Here is a 22,141-nt window from a genome sequence, read left to right as displayed (position 1 = left end):
TCTTAGATCGCAAATTTACCTCATTTGCATAGCTTTCACCAGCAAATGAGGTAATTTGCATACCATGACGCTGTCCGTGCAAGAGTAGCTTTACCAGCTCTCGTGCACTCCCCTGCCAGCTGCTCCAGGATCGCACGGCAGACATATTGCCTGTTTGACACCTTACACAACTCTGTGCAAGCTTTCATAAATCTGGCCCAAGAAGTCTGAAACTTAGATGTCATTATTTAGTCAATTAAGTTCACAGTGATTTGCCAGAAAATCACACATTTTAAGAGGAACAGACAAAAGTATTAGACAAACATGCAGCATCCAACTCCTTTAAAGTACAACACAGTACATTATTAGCAATCCATATTCATTCTCTGGGAGTAAAGCCCACAGCCTTCTGCATCAAAAGTAAGTACACTACCTCTTGTGCTACAAACAACACAAGCAGGTTTAGTATAAAGAGTACTAAACTTGTATTCCCCTGAAGCTCTCAGCTCCTTGTAAAATCCACTTGACACTCAACTATATCTGTCAAATTTGCAGCAAAATAAATCTAGAAACGGTCAAACTTTATTGGGGGAGGGGGGCAAACACACAAAACCAGGGACACATTTTAAACATTGCTTGTATAACCTTAGAAACTTGCTAGAATAATATGTTTTGTGTTAGCATACATTTCCTGAAAGATAAGAAGACTGAAACTTAAATGTCATTATTTAGTGAATTCAGTTCTCACTGATTTGCCAGAGAACTACACGTTTTAAGAGGAACAAACCTAAAGTATGAGGCAAACATTTCCAGACCTGGACATTTCTTTGAATGGGTAGAAAATTCACGTTCTTATTCCCTGTACACAATGCACAGGGTTTGAGCATGAGTAACACCTAAGTGGGGCATTTCACACACACACACACACACACACACACACACACACACACACACACACACACACACACACACACACACACACACACCAGTTGAATTACAAGAACTCAGTCAAACAAGAGCACCTGTCTCACTCCTTAAAGCTGCATAAATATGCTTAATGAGAGCTGCATAAAAATAATTTCTTACTTGTTTGCAGTGGAACTCCTTCCACACTTGGAATTCCCTAAATAAACATCCACTTGGCTCCGGGCACGCTGCTTAAACTCCACGCACCACACAGCATGTCAACAGTCTGTGCAGCAGCAACAACACACATGATTTATGGACTCAGACGTGATGTAAATGGACCAGAAAAGTGCTGCCTAGGGTGAATCACCCCTCACGCCCCCGCCCCCCCAGCTATGTCAATGGTTACACATTACAGTTTTCTGTCAATAATCTCATGTGCAAAATTACATTGGTAATACAGAGTATGGGAGCATATATGCTTTTTTTCTCTTTATATGTATATGGATTATACATATAATTTTTAACATATGCATGTGGCCTCAGACCTTGAAACTATAAAACAATGTTTTTTGCATGATGGTATCCCTAGTATTGTAGAGATCTTGCCTAACTGTTAAGCAACCATTTTGATCAAATTGTCAATCCAACCTAGTTGTTTTCCTATGTATCATGGGTGTTTATTAGGAGGAGGTTAGGAAGCAATATATATACAGCACCTTCCAGTACAGAGATCCAAAATTTATACTTGTGCCTCTTCCTCTCAGCCATTGTCTGGAACCTTCCTATAGACTTGAGTTTGCCCACAAGGCCATGTATTTCCATTTCTGTTTTGCAAGTGCAGACACCAAGATGTTCAATACTACCATGTGATATTGCAATAACATCAGCCTATGCATTTGTTTTACAGCTTATCGTGGTTCCATTTCTACGGAGTTTAACTTTCCAGTCTGCTTCAGTGTTTGGCAAAGCAATCACTGACTCCAGAAAAAATATTTTCTGAGTACTTTCCTCCATATTATTCTCAGATGTTACTTCATTTGCTCAGTTCTACACAGCAAAATGTCACATCCTGTTGCATTTCTTACAACGTCTGCATCTGGTTCATATGATCAAGTTACAGTCACTCTTTTTCTCATGTACAATTTTTTTTTTATCTGTTTGTTGACAGGCTAAGTTCACTTGACAAATTGTCTGATTTCAGCAATAACCCAGGAGCACTGTCTGGTTAAGTCACTTGGTTAGAGTCACACAGTTGGCAATTGAAGGTGGAAGGAATCTAACCCTGTACCCAGAAATATGATCAGAGAAGAGCTTTAGCACCCAGTGCTAACAGCTGTTTCCTTCCTTTCAAAGAGTTTTCTGTCTTCTTTGAATTTTACTTCGCACTCATCATATAATATGCATATATTAGCAGTTTCTCTTTAATAACAAACCTGCTCTAACAATCAGATTTGTATTTTCCAAAGTTAACTTAATATCTGTCTGCAACTTTTAAAATAGATCAATATCATCCAGTTCAACCACTGCTCATTTTCTAATCTGTTCATATTTTGCCTCACTACATCCACAATATTGAGATATTAGGAGTTGACTATACCAGCAAATGATATGTCTATATCTATATCTATGTGTAAGTGTGTGTTGTTTGTGTATATGTGTTTTTGAGATGAATAAAACAATAAAACATAAAGGGGTTCTACATTTTATTGGGATGACTCTTATCAATGTATGTTTAATATAAAAACTAAACATTATATGGATGGGGAATTTCACAACACATGAATGGTATCAGAGACTTTGCATCTTTCATATACGTTTTTAGTGAGAGGCACAGGCATTGGTTTTACTCTTACTGAATGACAGTGGAAAAATGGAATTTTCCTTTCCTATACTATTCTGCAATCTTGGAATTAATCTGTTAATAGTTGTGTGGGAGAGTGGGGGTGCCCTCCTCTTGGGGAGAGTGGAGTCTTGTCTCCTACAAAAACGTGTTTACTTTGTTTTCTAATGTAACACGGACATTCAATGGTTTGTATCTGATGCACTAAAACTAAATATAACACATACCACAGATGATTTACCATGAATCCATTCAACACACATGGCATCAAACTTTTTAAATGTGTGTGAAGTAAGGCTACTGACAGAACAAAACAGGTAAGTAATCCATGTATGAAGACAGACAGCACTGGATGACTATAATATACATAATTATACCTTGAAGTGAAACTGAATAAATTATTTTGTTTTGTTATTTTCTATTTGTTAATTGTTTTCATGTATATGAATTACCCAGCATGGAAGATTGTTTCTTCTAGTACATACTTTGTTTAGGCCAATAGAGAGAGAGAGAGAGAGAGACAGAGAGACAGAGAGGCATGCAATAATATTTGCCTTTAGGTCAATGGTAGTTCCTTATGCAGATAGTGCTTTTATGTACAATATTCTTGGTAGCATATGTATGAGAACATGACCAAAACATGATGGTGGTATTTAGAAAGATTTGCTTCACTAAATAGGACAAACATTTAGCTGGACCTGGACATATAGAGGTTATGTTTCAATTCTTTATAGTGCCAGCATGCTGACGGAAGGGCTGCATATGAAATTATCACAGTCAGAGTAATGAAAAGAATCATGCTGCTGAAGTGGCCATGCTATCAGTGGTCATGTGACCATGTGAGAGGCAGAAGGATCTGGAATGCTTGACATGATGTATGTTCACATGAGCTGGTCAAAACTGAAATTCTGACAGTATGAGTAGTCCAGTGCAGCAAAGTGCCAATTAATTTCATCAAATAAATTGGGAGGAAGGTAGGAGAAAGGAAGGCCAAACATGTGACAAAAGCAAGTAGAAGAACACACATAAGGATAGCATGAAGGCAATACAATTGTGCTTACTTCTGCCTGTGACAACTGTCCATTTTCCATTTCTTCAAAATAGTAAAAGGATGATGATAGCAAGGCACATGTATGGGTGAAAAGAGTGAAGGGGCAGAAAAGCAAATGTAAGAAACAGACAAAGACTGAGAGGTATGAACTTGAGGAAGGGCAACAGTGGAGAGATGCAGGCAGCATGATGATTTGGCTAAATTCAAGATTACCTTCCAACCTGATGATCCTACTGTATATGCAAATAAATCCTTATGGTGGAACCCAAATATAAACAGGCTCTACAATAAAAGAAAAAATCATTGCATGCAGTAATAAATGTAACTAGCATGATGTCAAAAACACTCTTGCTAAACTTAACAAGGAGCTCCAGTCACTCATTGAATCAACCAAAGCTAGATATGAGGTAGAAATAGTCCCACCGTAAAAAAGACAGCCATAAGGACTTCTTTAACTATGCTATGCCCAGCAATGCACAGAGATAACAGTAATGGATATCTCATGTGTACACCCTGAGGACAAGCCAGTCTACTAGCAGATAAATTTAGCTCTAACTACATGCCGTCTCTTCACCTACATTCCTAGATCACATATCTGCATCTACATCCCCAAAATTACCCAAGAACAAGCCCTCAAAGCACATTCCAAGGCCTAAAGGACTACTTCTGTGGGGCTGGATAACATAATAGGCTGCCTACTAATCAGCTTGAAACAGGACCTTTCGGACCTCAAACACAGGCTATCCAATATCAGTTGCAAAACAGGCTTTGTGATGGACAAATGGAAGACAGCAACAGTCACCTCCCTGTACAAAGGTGGGGCATTAACAGACACATAAATCTGACCACCCTCATATGTAAGGCTATGGAGAGGATCATTATGGAATTAATAAATAAGGACATCCTACAAGTTATCATCCGGGCTAGTTCAGTTTTGTCAAGCCTGATTAACCTGGTTGATTTCTTTGAGAAGGTTAGTGAAACAGTAGATGAAGGAAAATCAGTACCTACCTCATCTAGACCTTGCAAAGGCATTCAACATCATCTCACACTCAGGTATTACTGATAAACTATTCCAACTAAATGTTATACTCTGTGTAACTCATTGGATAGCATATTGGCTCACAAATAGAATAGACTAGAAATTAGGGTAAGTAGCATTACGTACTCAAAAATAACTGACACTAGTGATATACCCCAGTGTTCAGGCCTTGTGTCACTGGTGTTTGGCATTTACTTCTCAGAGGTCAAAGCTAATGTAAAATGTTTGTGGCTGATTAGGTTTGCAGATGAGTGTAAACTTGGCGTTATCATAAACTCCCTAGACAAAATCAAAATCCTCTAAGAGGGTCTTTTTCAAAAAAAAAAAGCTAGTGCCATAACCAAGAAATAAAACTAAATTCCAAAAACATGTACAACAGTCTCTTTTGGCAGACATGACATCCCTGTAGTTATCATAGTGTTAACAGCCTCAGGAAAACTGAGTCAGTAGTTATAGAACTGGGAACCTCTGTGGACATCAAACTTTCCTTTGATAACCATGTATCCACAATTGTAAGAAAGTACTTTTCCCTTGTTCATCTCATTAGTAAGGGTGTGATGTCTAGATAAAGGGATGTAATTATTCCACTGTAATTAGCACTTATTAGGCATTCAGTATAATGTTGCCTTCGGTATGTACCAATCCAAACACTTACTACAACTGATTAACAACAATGCTTTCTTACCAAGAAAATCAAAGGCCTAAACCATAAAATATACACTGTCCATCTCAAAGCCTTGTTTGTGTTCCTTGAAACATGCAAGCCATTGAGGGGTGATCTCTGCCTGACATACAGAGCCTATACAGACCCTATTACCACTATCTATTTCACGTCCACAAGTCCAATGGTGAAATAAACACACACACTCAAGAGATCTTAATTACTTCTGCAACATAAATAGAACATGTTAGAAGGATAGATATGTATCACAGAGAATACCTCTTCTTGGGAACTGTATTCTTCTCCATGTAAATCAAAGTACTTCCCTTATTCTAGTCAAATGCATTCTGGATGAATGGATGGAAAACCACAACTTCACCCCTGGTTTAGGGTTCTATATTAGATAGACAAAAAATCAAAATCTCGAGTGAAAATGCAGGTAATCGAAATTGCTATTGTGGGTAGCTGTGCCCCCCACCCCCCCTAAAAATATATTCCATCTCTGAGATTGCACTACAGTGAGGAAAGGGCAAATTTTCTGATCTTCACTGTACCGCAATCTCACAATATCGATTTCAATTACCTGCATTTTCGCTCATCCGAGCATTTGAAATTTTGATTTTTTGCTGTTCTGATAGGAACCCTGGTTTAGTACCCTTGTCTCTTATGGATCAGGGTAGCATGTAAATGTTCTGTGTCACCCTGGATTATTCATAATTAAATTATAAGTGTTAAAAACTTCAGTGAATGCAGTACAAGGCTTCTAAAGATCCTCCCAGCTCCATAGCATACTAAGTACCTATGAGCCTAAGACAGAAGGTGGACAAGTTGTGATGGAGAGGACTGGTCTGCAAAGTGATTATGAGCAATGACACAATGGACCCAGGTATCAGTCACCTTCAGGGCTGACATCATGGGCAGGCCTCAGCTCTGATGGTGCCCAGCGGAATCATTCTTTCAGATATACAAAGTGATGACCAGCATCCCAATGCAGACAGACAGCTATTTGCCCACATTGAGAATGATCAGCACATGCAGCTGCTCTTAGGATTACCCACAAGGCATCTCTGGGCCACTGTCAGAAGAGAAAAGTGTCCATGAAGGTCACCAGTGAGCCAATCAGATCACCTTCATGAGAGTGATCTTTGCCCCCTTGCAGGCAAACAAGCCTGGTAACTACTGCTGACCCAGTAGAAGGCATTTTGGCTGGAGAAAGCCCAACTGCCTGCCACCACAAAACATCTTTCACCATGGCTGGACTTGGAGAGAGAGAGATGGAGACAGAACAAAAGAGAAAAAAATGTATATCACATTAGTACACGTGTATGATAACTTGATATTTTATATTTATTTCTTTTTTTGTGTTTAATTAAAATGATGGTCTCACTGGGCCATGTAAGATCTCTTTTCATCAGAGACCCAGGCAAAAAAGCCCCACAAGATTACATGTTGTTACAATAAAAAGAAAAGAAAGGTGTTGATAACACTAATTTGAAAGTTTGTGTGTGTGTGTGTGTGTGTGTGTGTGTGTGTGTGTGTGTGTGTGTGTGTGTGTGTGTGTGTGCTTGAGAGAGAGTAACATTGGAGGTTTATAGACTGCTAATGAGCAGTTAACATGGTTAGAGGGAAAAACTGTGTTACCGAAAACAAAATTTGGATGCAGTGTATGAATAGTTGTAAAAGAAAAGCAAGAAACATAATGGGGAGTTTAGCCAGGTGAAATAGAACAAGAAGAGATCCTGGAATTAAATAGGTTGTCCTTTATCCTGATTCTGAAATGGATGGGGGAGGATATTAGTCTAATAGTAGTAGGGAGGGAGTTCTACACTTTGGATACATAGAGTAAATTTGGGGAGTCAACAAAGGTATTGCATAATTTTTTTTTTATCTGAAATAGATTAGTGCCTGCTGAGTGAACGGGGCTGGTGTGAGTATACAATTGTAGGAGTGGAGAGAAAGAGGGACATTTGTCAGGAAATATAAGAGTATTCTATGTGCCATTTTAAGCTGTATATAATTGACATACAGGATAGTAAAGTAGGAGTGTTTTCCTGTGTAGGATCTATGAGTAAAGAATTATTTTTGTTTTATTAGGGTTTAGAAGTATTTGTGAGTGAGACAAATTTCTATAGTGCAAAATGATTACTGAGTAATATTTTGAGTTATTGAGTAATAGTTTGTATTTATGGAATAAATACCCTTGCCCTAGGAACACACGTTTCAGGATAGACCCCTGTCCCTAAGTGAGGTTGTGCAGGCTGCTCACATAAACCAGGAATCGCTCCCATCTAAGACACCTAAACACCCTTGGTCCTACTACCAGAAGTGAACATTTTCTTTAAAAATCAAAAAACTAAGTTTTTTTCCAGGGAAAATGAACAACTGCTGCTCTACTGCATCTCGCATAAACCAGGACTCGCTTCCATCTAGGACACTTAATGCCCTCAGTCCTACTTCCATAAGTGAACATTTTCCTTAAAAATCAAACAATTAAGTTTTTCCCAGGGGGAATGAATAACTGCTGCTCTACTGCATGTAAGCATAAGCAGGATTTAAGGAATAGAAGTACTGTGTATGACACGTGTACTTTCTGTGCACCCCTGATAGTGTGCATGCTCACTCTCCAATGGGGACCACCTCCTCTCTCCCCCACTAGTTTCCCGCACCACCTGCCCTCCAACAGTAAGTAGCAGCAAAGCTCCACAATTTTCCCCATATATGCAGAATCTGTTCACAATAATAGTGCTTGCCTGAAAAGCAATCCTTACTTTGACCATAATCTCAGATAACACCTCTACCTAGCATTACTAGGTTGGAATCCATTTACACCCATTATATTCATAAGACATTTGATCCCCTAGACAGAATATAAAATTGAACTGCTGTAGACTGCCCTGTACCATTTTTAGCACCTACCTGTGATCACAAATAACTTTTCTTCACATGCACCTCTGCTGGGGTGGAGCATATACCTCTCCCCTAGTAGCCTCCCTAGCCTTGCATCCAATCCCACTTAGCCCTTGCCACTCCCAAACTATCATCTTTACCCAGTTCTTCTCCCCCACCCTCCCATACAACTATATGTATAGGCCTTTTCCAGCGGACCCAGTCCCTAGGAACACATCTCTCAGGATAGACCCCTGTTCCTAAGTGAGGTTGTGTACACTGGTAAGGTGTCTTCTTGTACTTTGATGAATATTTTACAGACAAAACCGCTATTCTAAATGTGATTATTGCTAAGAACCTATTTTCTGAAAGTGCCTTTATTCTGGGTCTACTGGCGATGTTACGAAAGTACTGCTTTATTATACCTTCTACTGCATTGTTTTCACAGCTCATTGTTTGGTGTTGAATTTATAATCACTATTGGCTGTATCGATAACTGGGTATTGAGCTCCGTAGCTTGTAATTATAAGCTGCAAACTGCATTTAACATAGCTAGGACTGCTCAAGCTCTGCAAGGATATCTGTATCTAAATGGCTCTGTGTAACACTGCAAATACTGTGATAACTGGGCCCCCTCAACGATTGCTAACAGACTATAGTGTTGATTAGCGTTAATACTTGTGCCTCGCTGCCACCGATAACTACCATATTTTCCAGCTGGCTCTGTGAATCATTGCAATCACTGATTTAAAAAGTCTCAGTAATTATTATTAAACAGAATTACCTCTTGTAATCCTAGCAGCTGTTTATCGCTAGACGCATTCTACCAGGCTTGGTGTAACACGGCAATAATTTGATTTAAAAGCCTCAATAACCAGTATTCAGGAGAATACTTCATGTAATCCTTAACAGCTGTTTATCGCTAGGCGCGAAAACAATCTGTACATAATGCCACTCTGCAATTACTCATTATATCATGCTTAATCTGTACTAAACAGATACACAACAGTGTTTTACTACTAAGTAGTGACAAAAACATTAGAATTTTGAAACCAGACAAAGGGGGTGGAACAGTGGTCATGGACCATTTATTTTATGAAGAGAAAATGATGCAAATACTTGAAAATGAAGAAAGATACATTAGAGCATCCCTTAATGAGATTAATATAGGGAATAAGAAAGTGGACATAGTACTTCATGATTTGTTAGTAGAAGGTTCAATCGATTATCCAACATATCTTTATATGCATGTAGAAAAGCCAAGGGTACCGTCGATATTTGGTTTCCCCAAGGTGCACAAAAATATAATGAATCCACCCATGCGTCCCATTGTAGCCTCAGAAAATTCAGTCACAGCACCAATAGCTAAGTGGTTGGATACAAAATTAAAACCTGTCTCTAATTCAGTTAATGGGATTGTGAAAGACTCATGGGAATTACTACAGCTGCTTACAGAGGAAGTTTTTGATGAAAATATAATTTTCCATACTATCGATATTGTGGACTTATTTTCTTCTATACCCCATGATGATGGTATGAAGCTGTTTGAAGAGGCTTTGGTGAATTATGGAAAATTTGACAACAATGATTTCCGGTTAATAATTACCTTAATGGATGTAGTGCTTTCCAACAGCTTCATCCATTTTGAAGGTGAATTTTTCAAACAAATCCAGGGGGTAGCAATGGGGGCCAGGTGCGCCCCTACGTATGCCAATATCATATTGTCAGCTTGGGAAAATGAATTTATCATTAATTCAAAGTTTAGTCCATGTTGGAAGCTGTATAGGCACTTCTTGGATGATATGTGTTTCCTATGGGTGGGCACTGAGGAGGAATTCCAAGTGTTCTATAAGTATATTTCTGAATCTACTGGCTTCCTGAAATTCACATTTCAAAGTGACAAAAATGAATTGAAATTTTTAGACATCAATGTTGGTAAAAGTGAAAAGGTTTTTTTTTCAAAGATATATAGAAAGAAAACGTATTCCAACTCCTACTTGTCCTTTAGTAGTGCACATCCCTACCATCAGAAGAAAGGGATAGTTAAGGGGCAGTACGTGAGGGCAAGTAGAATGACATCAAGAGAAGAAGATTTTACAGAAGAATGTGATACCCTTTATCAAATGTTTATTGAAAGAGGATACCCACCAACTCTGATTAGAAGTATAGAGAAGGAAGTAAGGGATGAGAGAAGGGGAAGATTTAAACCAATCTTAGGTAGCCGAACTATGGGGGAAACATCTAAAAGAGTGCTGGAGGATCCAGGGAAAACAAATAATTTTATTATGGATTATTGTGGACAGGCAGTACATATTAGAAAGATGTTAGAAGAAGAATGGCTGAAATTTGGGGAACTATCAGATTTGAGTTTCCTTTTTAATGAACCATTGAAATGTACCTACCGTAGAGGTAGAAATCTAAAATCTATATTAGAAGGTCAAAAAGGACAGAAAAGGACCAAGAGAACGAAAGTGGGCACTTTTAAATGTGGGAGGTGCTCACAGTGTACGTATATATGTACAAACAACACCATTTACATCAAAAGCAGGGACATTTTAATAGAGAGCAAGTACTTTGCAAACTGCGACACAAATGGTATTATTTATTTAGCTTCATGTAAAATATGTGAAGCATTTTATGTTGGAAAATCCGAAAGAAAATTAAAAAGAAGGATTTACGAACACTATTATGAAATGAGAACAAATAACTCTAAGAATGCTCTGTATAGACATAAGATGGATTGTCCCCAAGCAGTTTATAATTTCTTTGTTTTAGAAGTTGTTGAAAAAGATATAAGGAGGACAATGGGAAACATCAATCGAATACAAAGAGTTACTTTGGCAATTACACTTGAAGCTAATAAACCTGGTTTAAATGATGTTATCTCTATAAACCCAGTGTTAAAATGAGGGCAGCAAAGCTGTAGATGGTGTTAAAGTTTTAATATTTTAGATTTTAATACATATATCCCATTTACAATTATATTCACCAATTTTTAACCAAATTAACTGATTTAGGTATTTTGTAATGAATTTATGTACAGTATGTATAATATATATTTATATTTCAAAGCAAATACTTGAATATTTATTGTTTTAATTTTGTATATTTTAAGAAGTTTCTTATGTGAAATTGTGATTTTATGAATGGAGTCACTTCTAAGAATACAAGTGTAGAATCTTACATAGGTAATGCCTCTCTTATACAAATACATATTTTGTAGATAAAAGCCTAGGTTTTTAAATGTTAAACTTTAGTAGATGTCACTAATGCATTATGAATTTAAATATTTATGCTTATATTGTTTAGATCAGAATTAAATTAATTACATTTTTAAATTGTAATAGGTTATATACAAGTTTTTTATAGAATTTAGTATGTGTTAGGATGATGTATGTTTTTTTAGCTAATAATGTATTACATATGATGTTAGTTTTGTATGTAAAGTTCTGTTATAAGCTTAGTATGCTGTTCAGTTGTCAAATATGAGTGTTGGCTTGAAGTAGTTAATTCTGTTTAATTGTATGATTGTTAATTAGTGAGGATAATATATAAGAGTATGGGCCTGAAGGCTTTCTGTTGTCTGATGAAGTGAGGTGGAAACGAAAACGTATTGTGGAGTGTCTCGCGTTTATGTTTTATTTGTTGCATCATTAAATCTTTGAACTAGCAACTGCAAATTATTTCCTCATAGTGCTGTTATAGTGTATCTGGTCATTTGGGCACTATTTTCCATTTGTTGGTTGGTGTTTTGCTACTAGCCTTCAATAATTCTGATCTGGCTAAGTCAATCCTTTTCTGCATAGTTATACAATAGTGTTATTTTTATTTTTAATTCTGATCTAGCCACACACTTGCAATTTATGAACTAAGAGAAGTATAACAAACAGCTCAGCTGAAGGTGTCTACTTGAAAGGTAGAAACAGCTTTGCACCAAGCATCCACATTACTTTGCAGACAATACACAGACCATGCTAGTTTAAAGCATAATTCTTTGTAGAACAATTCTGCAGATAATACTCAAGTGAATTGATTTGAACGATTACTGTGTTTGAAAGATCATTGTGATACTGTTGTGTGTTCTGCTTTGTTGTAAACTCATTGCTACACAGATCCTCTATTCCCCACATCACCTCACTGCACACACCACTTACTCATTCTCTCAGTCTACCCTCATGCTCTCCCCTCTCTATCCCAGTAACAGTCTAATTCACACTCTAACCTCATTCTTCTCTCCTTGATCATTTCAGCTTGCATAAACCAGGACTCGCTCCATCTAGGACACCTAAACACCCTCGGTCTTCCTACCAGAAGGCATTTTCCTTAAACATAAAAAGCTAAGTTTTTCCCAGAGAAAACAAACAGCTGCTGCTCTACTGCATGTAAGCATAAGCAAGATTTGGGAACAGAAGTACTGTGTATGACCCAGTGCTTTCTGTGAGTCTCTGATAGCGATGCACACTCACTCTCCACTGTGACCACCTCCTGTCTCCCTCACTAGTTTCCAGCACCACCTGAACTTCCAGTGGGTGGCAGCAAAGCTCCACAATTTTCCCCTATATGCAGAATCTGTTCCCGATAATAGTGCTTTCCTGAAAAGCAATCCTTACTTTAACCATAATCTCAGATAACACCTCAACCTAGCATTGTCGGTCCCTTCAAGAAACACATTACAATCAATGACATTTGAATTAAATTTCCATAAACATAAATGTTAATCAATATTCATTTATTTCAACCAAACATGATACAGGTGAAATAACATCCATGTAAAATTATCTAAGGACAGGACTTAAATCTGCTCATCCTGACCAGTAAGCAGTGTCCATATCTCCACTCACGTTCTCATGAAGCAGCATACCGCTACTTTAATTGCCATTTATTGCATTATACAATCAATCAATAAGCAGCTTCACCTGCTTGCTTATATACTTATCAAGCAGTGTAACCACTCACTTTCATTACCATTTATTGCATTATACCATCAACCCATTAAGCAGCTTCCTCCTCTTACTTATGTACTGTCACTTTCCTTTCCAAACTTATTGAATTGACCATCCAGCACCAGAGGGGGAACAGAAGAGGGCAATCCTGCCCCTCTGCTCTGCCCTATCCAAACTAAATATAACCATATCCCCACTAATAATAGAGGGAGGGAGGGTGTAGCAAGTTCACACCAAAATGTGACTGATATTCCAGTTACACTTGCCTAACATCCCTTAAGCCCTCCCTACCTCTACTTCACTCTTCCAACCTCATCCATAACTATGGAAACATCTAAAAGAGTGCTGGAGGATCCAGGGAAAACAAATAATTTTATTATGGATTATTGTGGACAGGCAGTACATATTAGAAAGATGTTAGAAGAAGAATGGCTGAAATTTGGGGAACTATCAGATTTGAGTTTCCTTTTTAATGAACCATTGAAATGTACCTACCGTAGAGGTAGAAATCTAAAATCTATATTAGAAGGTCAAAAAGGACAGAAAAGGACCAAGAGAACGAAAGTGGGCACTTTTAAATGTGGGAGGTGCTCACAGTGTACGTATATATGTACAAACAACACCATTTACATCAAAAGCAGGGACATTTTAATAGAGAGCAAGTACTTTGCAAACTGCGACACAAATGGTATTATTTATTTAGCTTCATGTAAAATATGTGAAGCATTTTATGTTGGAAAATCCGAAAGAAAATTAAAAAGAAGGATTTACGAACACTATTATGAAATGAGAACAAATAACTCTAAGAATGCTCTGTATAGACATAAGATGGATTGTCCCCAAGCAGTTTATAATTTCTTTGTTTTAGAAGTTGTTGAAAAAGATATAAGGGGAGGACAATGGGAAACATCAATCGAATACAAAGAGTTACTTTGGCAATTACACTTGGAAGCTAATAAACCTCCGGGTTTAAATGATGTTATCTCTATAAACCCAGTGTTAAAAATGAGGGCAGCAAAGCTGTAGATGGTGTTAAAAGTTTTTAATATTTTAGATTTTAATACATATATATCCCATTTACAATTATATTCACCAATTTTTAACCAAATTAACTGATTTAGGTATTTTGTAATGAATTTATGTACAGTATGTATAATATATATTTATATTTCAAAGCAAATACTTGAATATTTATTGTTTTTAATTTTGTATATTTTTAAGAAGTTTCTTATGTGAAATTGTGATTTTATGAATGGAGTCACTTCTAAGAATACAAGTGTAGAATCTTACATAGGTAATGCCTCTCTTATACAAATACATATTTTGTAGATAAAAGCCTAGGTTTTTAAATGTTAAACTTTGGCCAGTAGATGTCACTAATGCATTATGAATTTAAATATTTATGCTTATATTGTTTAGATCAGAATTAAATTAATTACATTTTTAAATTGTAATAGGTTATATACAAGTTTTTTATAGAATTTAGTATGTGTTAGGATGATGTATGTTTTTTTAGCTAATAATGTATTACATATGATGTTAGTTTTGTATGTAAAGTTCTGTTATAAGCTTAGTATGCTGTTCAGTTGTCAAATATGAGTGTTGGCTTGAAGTAGTTAATTCTGTTTAATTGTATGATTGTTAATTAGTGAGGATAATATATAAGAGTATGGGCCTGAAGGCTTTCTGTTGTCTGATGAAGTGAGGTGGAAACGAAAACGTATTGTGGAGTGTCTCAAGCGTTTATGTTTTATTTGTTGCATCATTAAATCTTTGAACTAGCAACTGCAGCTTTATTTCCTCATAGTGCTGTTATAGTGTATCTGGTCATTTGGGCACTATTTTCCATTTGTTGGTTGGTGTTTTACTACTAGCCTTCAATAATTCTGATCTGGCTAAGTCAATCCTTCTTTGCATAGTTATACAATAGTGTTATTTTTATTTTTAATTCTGATCTAGCCACACACTTGCAATTTATGAACTAAGCCCCCCCCCCCGAGTATAACAAACAGCTCAGCTGAAGGTGTCTACTTGAAAGGTAGAAACAGCTTTGCTCCAAGCATCCACATTACTTTGCAGACAATACACAGACCATGCTAGTTTAAAGCATAATTCTTTATAGAACAATTCTGCACTGATAATACTCAAGTGAATTGATTTGAACGATTACTGTGTTTGAAAGATCATTGTGATACTGTTGTGTGTTCTGCTTTGTTGTAAAACTCATTGCTACACAGATCCTCTATTCCCCACATCACCTCACTGCACACACCACTTACTCATTCTCTCAGTCTACCCTCATGCTCTCCCCTCTCTCTATCCCAGTAACAGTCTAATTCACACTCTAACCTCATTCTTCTCTCCTTGATCATTTCAGCTTGCATAAACCAGGACTCGCTTCCATCTAGGACACCTAAACACCCTCGGTCTTCCTACCAGAAGCGAGCATTTTCCTTAAACATAAAAAAGCTAAGTTTTTCCCAGAGAAAACAAACAGCTGCTGCTCTACTGCATGTAAGCATAAGCAAGATTTAAGGAACAGAAGTACTGTGTATGACCCAGTGCTTTCTGTGAGTCTCTGATAGCGTGCACACTCACTCTCCACTGTGACCACCTCCTCTCTCCCTCACTAGTTTCCCGCACCACCTGAACTTCCACAGTGGGTGGCAGCAAAGCTCCACAATTTTCCCCCTATATGCAGAATCTGTTCCCGATAATAGTGCTTTCCTGAAAAGCAATCCTTACTTTAACCATAATCTCAGATAACACCTCAACCTAGCATTGTCCAGGTCCCCTTCAAGAAACATATTACACTGAATGACATTTGATGACCTTTATTAAATTTCCATAAACATAAATGTTAATCAATATTCATTTATTTCAACCAAACATGATACAGGTGAAATAACATCCATGTAAAATTATCTAAGGACAGGACTGCGTAAATCTGCTCATCCTGACCAGTAAGCAGTGTCCATATCTCCACTCACGTTCTCATGAAGCAGCATACCCGCTCACTTTAATTGCCATTTATTGCATTATACAATCAATCCAATAAGCAGCTTCACCTGCTTGCTTATATACTTATCAAGCAGTGTAACCACTCACTTTCATTACCATTTATTGCATTATACCATCAACCCATTAAGCAGCTTCCTCCTCTTACTTATGTACTCAAGCAGCGTAACCGGTCACTTTCCTTTCCAAACTTATTGAATTGACCATCCAGCACCAGAGGGGGAACAGAAGAGGGCAATCCTGCCCCTCTTCTCTGCCCTATCCAAACTAAATATAACCATATCCCCACTAATAATAGAGGGAGGGAGGGTGCGTAGCAAGTTCACACCAAAATGTGACTCGTATTCCAGTTACACTTGCCTAACATCCCTTAAGCCCCTCCCTACCTCTACTTCACTTCCTTCCAACCTCATCCATTCCTATTTAACCCTATCCTCCCCAATCCTACTACTCTAACTAACCCCCCACCTTGAAGATGTCCCTGGACAAAATGGTCTGTTCTAAATCTCATTTGTCCAGATCCCCTTCAAGAAACACATTACACCGAATGACATTTGACGACCTTTATTAAATTTCCATAAACATAAATGTTAATCAATATTCATTTATTTCAATCAAACATGATACAGGTGAAATAACATCCATGTAAAATTATCTTAGGACAGGACTGTGTAAACCTGCTCATCCTGACCAGTAAGCAGCGTCCATACCTCCGCTCACTTACTCATGAAACAGCATACCAGCTCACTTCCATTACCATTTATTGTTACTTATAAAGCAGCGTATCCGCTCACTTTCATTACCATTTACTGCATTAGACCATCAATCCAATAAGCAGCTTCACCCGCTTGCTTATATACTTATCAAGCAGCGTAACTGCTCACTTTCATTACCATTTATTGCATTATACCATCAACCAAATAAGCAGCTTCCTCCACTTACTTATGTACTCAAGCAGCATAACCACTCACTTTCTTTTCCAAACTTATTGAATTGTCTACCCAGCACCAGAGTGGGAACAGAAGAGGGCAATCCTGCCCCTCTTCTCCACCTACCAGCCTGACCAGGCTATCCCCCCTCTCTGCGGCACACTTCCAACAAACTAAAACCCTTACAGCATCCTGCCAGACATCATTCGGTGCACCCCATCCCTACTAACCAAGGTGGGTAGAGTTAACTCCTAAAACCTTATCCATAACAAAATAAACAGTTACAGAAACAACTGAAAACAAAACACTGACCCTTCACCTGTGCTAAGATAACCTAGCATTGCACTGCACATTGCACATGAGCTAAATAATCCTCACTTCATGACCAATGGCAGCTCCGCAATGACTTCAAGGGCATTATAAAACCATGCAGTCAATACATGCCATCATGCCACATTGCAACCCCATTTACCACCCAATCCAGTAATAACCAAATGAGCTCTCCTTAATGCCAGAGCAATAACAATTCTAATGACTCCCCCTTCAATACTAACCAAATTAGTATCATTAAACTCCCATTGTCATCACACTAACTATCTCTTACAAGCAATAAAACAGCTCAGCAGTCATTATGGCATTCTAGCAACTCAACAAAACAAGCCATACTATTCCGTTATTAAACCCAATTGAATGCCATCATACCAAGGAGATCTCTTGAATGTAGGTGCAATATCAATCCAGACATTAAACCAACTAGCCTTTATAACATGAAATGATCAAACAACCATCATGGCATTGTTCAAACACCATCAGCCCTTTAAGTTCCACATTGGCAACTGGAAACAAACCATAATCCCCAAAAACTTGAATAAACCTCCAATACCAGCTAACACAAACACCAAAAATAAAATAAATACTCCATGTCCCCTCAGTCATCCTCCCTCACACAAGCCACTGACTCAACCCTCCAGCTTATAAACCCTATCACATACATAGCCAAAGTGATGAACAGGCCAAATGACTGAAAGTAAACCCTTAATCCCTCCTTGATGTTAACCCAGTGCCCCCTAAACCCAGACAAGGGCAAATGTCAACTAACCTTAACAGCAGTCCTATCATACATCACGAACCTTCCTGTCATCCCTCCAACTATCCAATATAAGAGTAGCACCAAAGAACCGTCCTTGCCCTTGCTGGTCCTCACCTTTCCAGAATGACTAACACCAGCCATAACAAATGCCACAAATACACCCCCAAACCCCACACCTATAAACATATAATCAAAATACAAATCCCTATAACCCACCCTATCCATCTGCCACAAGAGCGTATCAAAAGAATTAAGCCACCAGCAACAAAATTGATAAACTACATCAAGTATTAACCCTACCAAAGTAACCCAAAATAAATATGTCCTACATCTGCAAGAAATCACCACTGCCCCAACTGTAATGTGCCTTAATGACCATTGGATAAAATTACCTAGTACCCTATAGCCTCTCCAGCACTCAAAAAATCCACAAAACAAAAAAAACACTACCTTTCAAGACCATTTCTATCAGGCATTGACTGTTACTCACTCAGCACTCCATCTGTGACCTCAATGTGCGCACCTAAGTGATAAGGACTTCATTTAAGCATGCATCCAAATTTAAACATGCAGCAAAACCATTCTCACTATGAAGACCATCTAACGTATGTGATCTATATGTCTTCCCATACAAATATATATACGATATTAAGTAACTAGCAACTTAGCAGCATGGAAGGAAAACCCAGGAGTACCTGATGAAACCCACACAAACGCAAGGAAGGCATGCAAGGCCCACACAACTGGGTGAAATGACACAAACCACTGCACCACTGCATCCCATGACATTTAAATAATAGAACTCTTAATTCTGCCATGTATTGTACATTATCCTGCATCACAAATCAAACAGAGGTCATAAAACATTAATACTTATTCTAGAATAAACAAAAAATTGGTTATGCTTCATCATCCTGGACAGTCACGAATTTCTTCTTACGGATCACTGTGCTTGCCTTTACACCTATCCATTTCTGATTACTCACCCAAGGGCCCCAACGCTTAACTGACACCAAAGCATGATCATCTGCAAACTCACTGTATCTCACCAATGGAACTCGGCACACCATCATCTACAAAGAAAAGGACAAAATTAAACCCTCTAATAGAAACGAGAAGGCTCCAACTTATACCCACCTATTCCAAACTACAGCCACAGTGTTCCAAGACCCCATTTGCAAGAAAGAAAAAGACATTTAAAACATCCAAAATACATCACACATTACAAGACATCTTCAAAGCCAACCTATCCTGCCAACCTGGGAAGGAATGTACCACCGACACTCCCATCTGTAAAAGTAAAGCAATCTGAAGGGACCTACCCCTAACCACAAACCCGGCAACTTTGCAATTCCAGACCACCAAAACTGTTGAAAATGCTACACACACACACAAAAAAAAAAATTCTCCCTCAGAGCCACACGCTCCAGGGATCTAAACCTTGTCATCACCATGAACAAAACATGCTGGTGGGATAGGTTCCTGACCCAGAGACTCCCCAAACTCTACATGTCAAGCAGAGCACCTCTTCAGCCCTCTTCAAGGGAGCCTTGATGATTGAATGGAAAACAGGAAATTCACCCCGGGGATCATGTCAGTTGCCCTGCTAGACAGGGGTCCAGGGAAGCAAATACTATGAAAGGAAAAGTGCTTCACCCAACTGACAATGGCCCCGCCTAAAACCACATCCACAATGGAACCTCCCTTTCAACTAAACGTACCAAGCACTACTCTTATGGCTTATAAATTGCCAACACAACAGGATTTGCTCTAACATAACCCCCCTGAAAGATTCAAAGTCCAAAACTCAAATGCACCTCACTGCCCAGTGCCTAGCTCTCAGCCTTCCATTTCCAAAATGAGGAACACTAGCATTTGAATTGTGGAACAAATAGGAAAATGAGTAACACATACTAACGGCTTACTAAAAGTTTCAGCTAGGGAGGTCATAGGATGGTTAAAATTTGCTGATTTTACTTCTAACAAGGATCTCTTAATGAATTAATACAAGCCGCAACAATCCCAAAGGTTACGAATTTGTACCGTTGCTCCTGCCCATCACTCCGGCCACTTGCAGATCTCCCCCTGCACATATCTTTGGCTCATATACCAAATGACAATGAAGAGCAGGGCCAGGGACCACCCATTTATGTGAAGTATAATCTTAGTTTTACCCCAATATTTTTTATATTAATGTTTATTCCTCAACAGTTTTCTTACCTGTTCAAAATAAGTTCATGCTAATTGTATTTTCCCCTTAGACTTTACTATAACTTAGTAGGTTTATGTATAATAAGTCATTAATTTTACAATGCAAAATGGATTACAATACAGATGTGGATTACTCCAATCATATCCCTTATCCCATGTACCAGCATACCCCACCAATTATTCCAGTGGTTCTCTAAAGCCATAGGAATAATATCTAAAACCTACCCACTCTCTGCGTCTCCAACCTCTCAGAGTAAGAAATCTGGACAAAGCGTAAGTAACAGGGGAGGGAGACGAGGGGCAATGGCCCAAGATTAGCCATCTCTAAACCCTGCACAGTGCTCTGTACTACATGTAAATACATACTCAATAGATAAAAATAAATGCTTACCCTACTGACAAAAGTCATAATTACAGTGCATAAACTAAATACCATGAGCTTCAACACTGACCAAAATCAATTTAACAAACAACACAGCATGTTAGTTTCCCCCCATAATGCTTCCTACACAAAAGTCAAGATATAATCTAAGAGATGGCAGCATACATAGTATAAATGCAGATGTAAATAAATACAAGCATGTTTGTAAGTACCAAACTGGCATGAACAGCTGTCCCCCAAGCATTCCCACTGTCCCCCCTAATCCCAGTAAACCAATTGAGGGGACGGCAGACTATCCAACTCCACTGAAACCAGGAGCTATGGGTTAAAATATTTGTAATTTAATTTTTTTTTTAAATTTAAACAGCTACCCTCCACCAGATTCCTGCAGATGGAGGCCATCGACTGACAAAAGGAAAATCCGCCACACATAAGCATGGTGTAACTGTTAACACCATGTCAGCAAGCCCGCAAAAAGCCCCTTGCAGCTGAGGTGAAAAATGCACCAGCAATGAAAAGCCATGGAGAAAGCAGGAACCCTCCACCCACTAAATACAACCAGGAGAGCCGCCATACACCTCCATTACCTAGTCATCTTCCACCAAAGTCAGTGAAGCACAATTGACAGACATGAAATGGAAGCAAATCTACGCACATACAAACTGCAAAATACCGATCTCCCCAATCCTGCACTGAGCAAATGTGCAACTGCACTTCCCTTCTGACTTGCCAGCTGCACGCATGCTGCGCATCAACCAAGTGCAACACCTTATGTTAGTGTTGTCCTTACTACCATGAAATTTTATAAGGAAACAAATTCAGAATAGTTTATTTTCCTATCATTTGTGTAGAATAATCTAGCCTCCAAATAACTGCAAGAAATCATTGCTGCCCAAAAGATAAATAAAATCACACTACTGGCACATCTCCTAAGTATATCCCTTTTATTACTGTATGTAATTTCTGTCACAGTTCAAAGAGCTGACTGCTCCGGGGCTATAAGCATTGCTGTACGCAAATACCTGCCTTCCTAAAATAATGCCTTTAGCCTGCCACAAAACACTAAAAGGGGGGTCAACTTTGAAGTTATTGCTGCCATTTCAGATGGTTGAGCAGTATGCCCTGCTGTACCCTGCTCTGTATAGCCGGTACCACTACACCGCTCTTGCACAATGAGCAGCTTACACACGGACTACTTAC

This window comes from Protopterus annectens, chromosome 1.part0, assembly GCF_019279795.1.
Source record: "Protopterus annectens isolate FY-2018-M chromosome 1.part0, PAN1.0, whole genome shotgun sequence".
Lineage (NCBI taxonomy): Eukaryota > Metazoa > Chordata > Ceratodontiformes > Protopteridae > Protopterus > Protopterus annectens.
The sequence above is the reverse complement of the archived record's forward strand: the minus strand, read 5'-3'. Positions refer to the sequence as shown.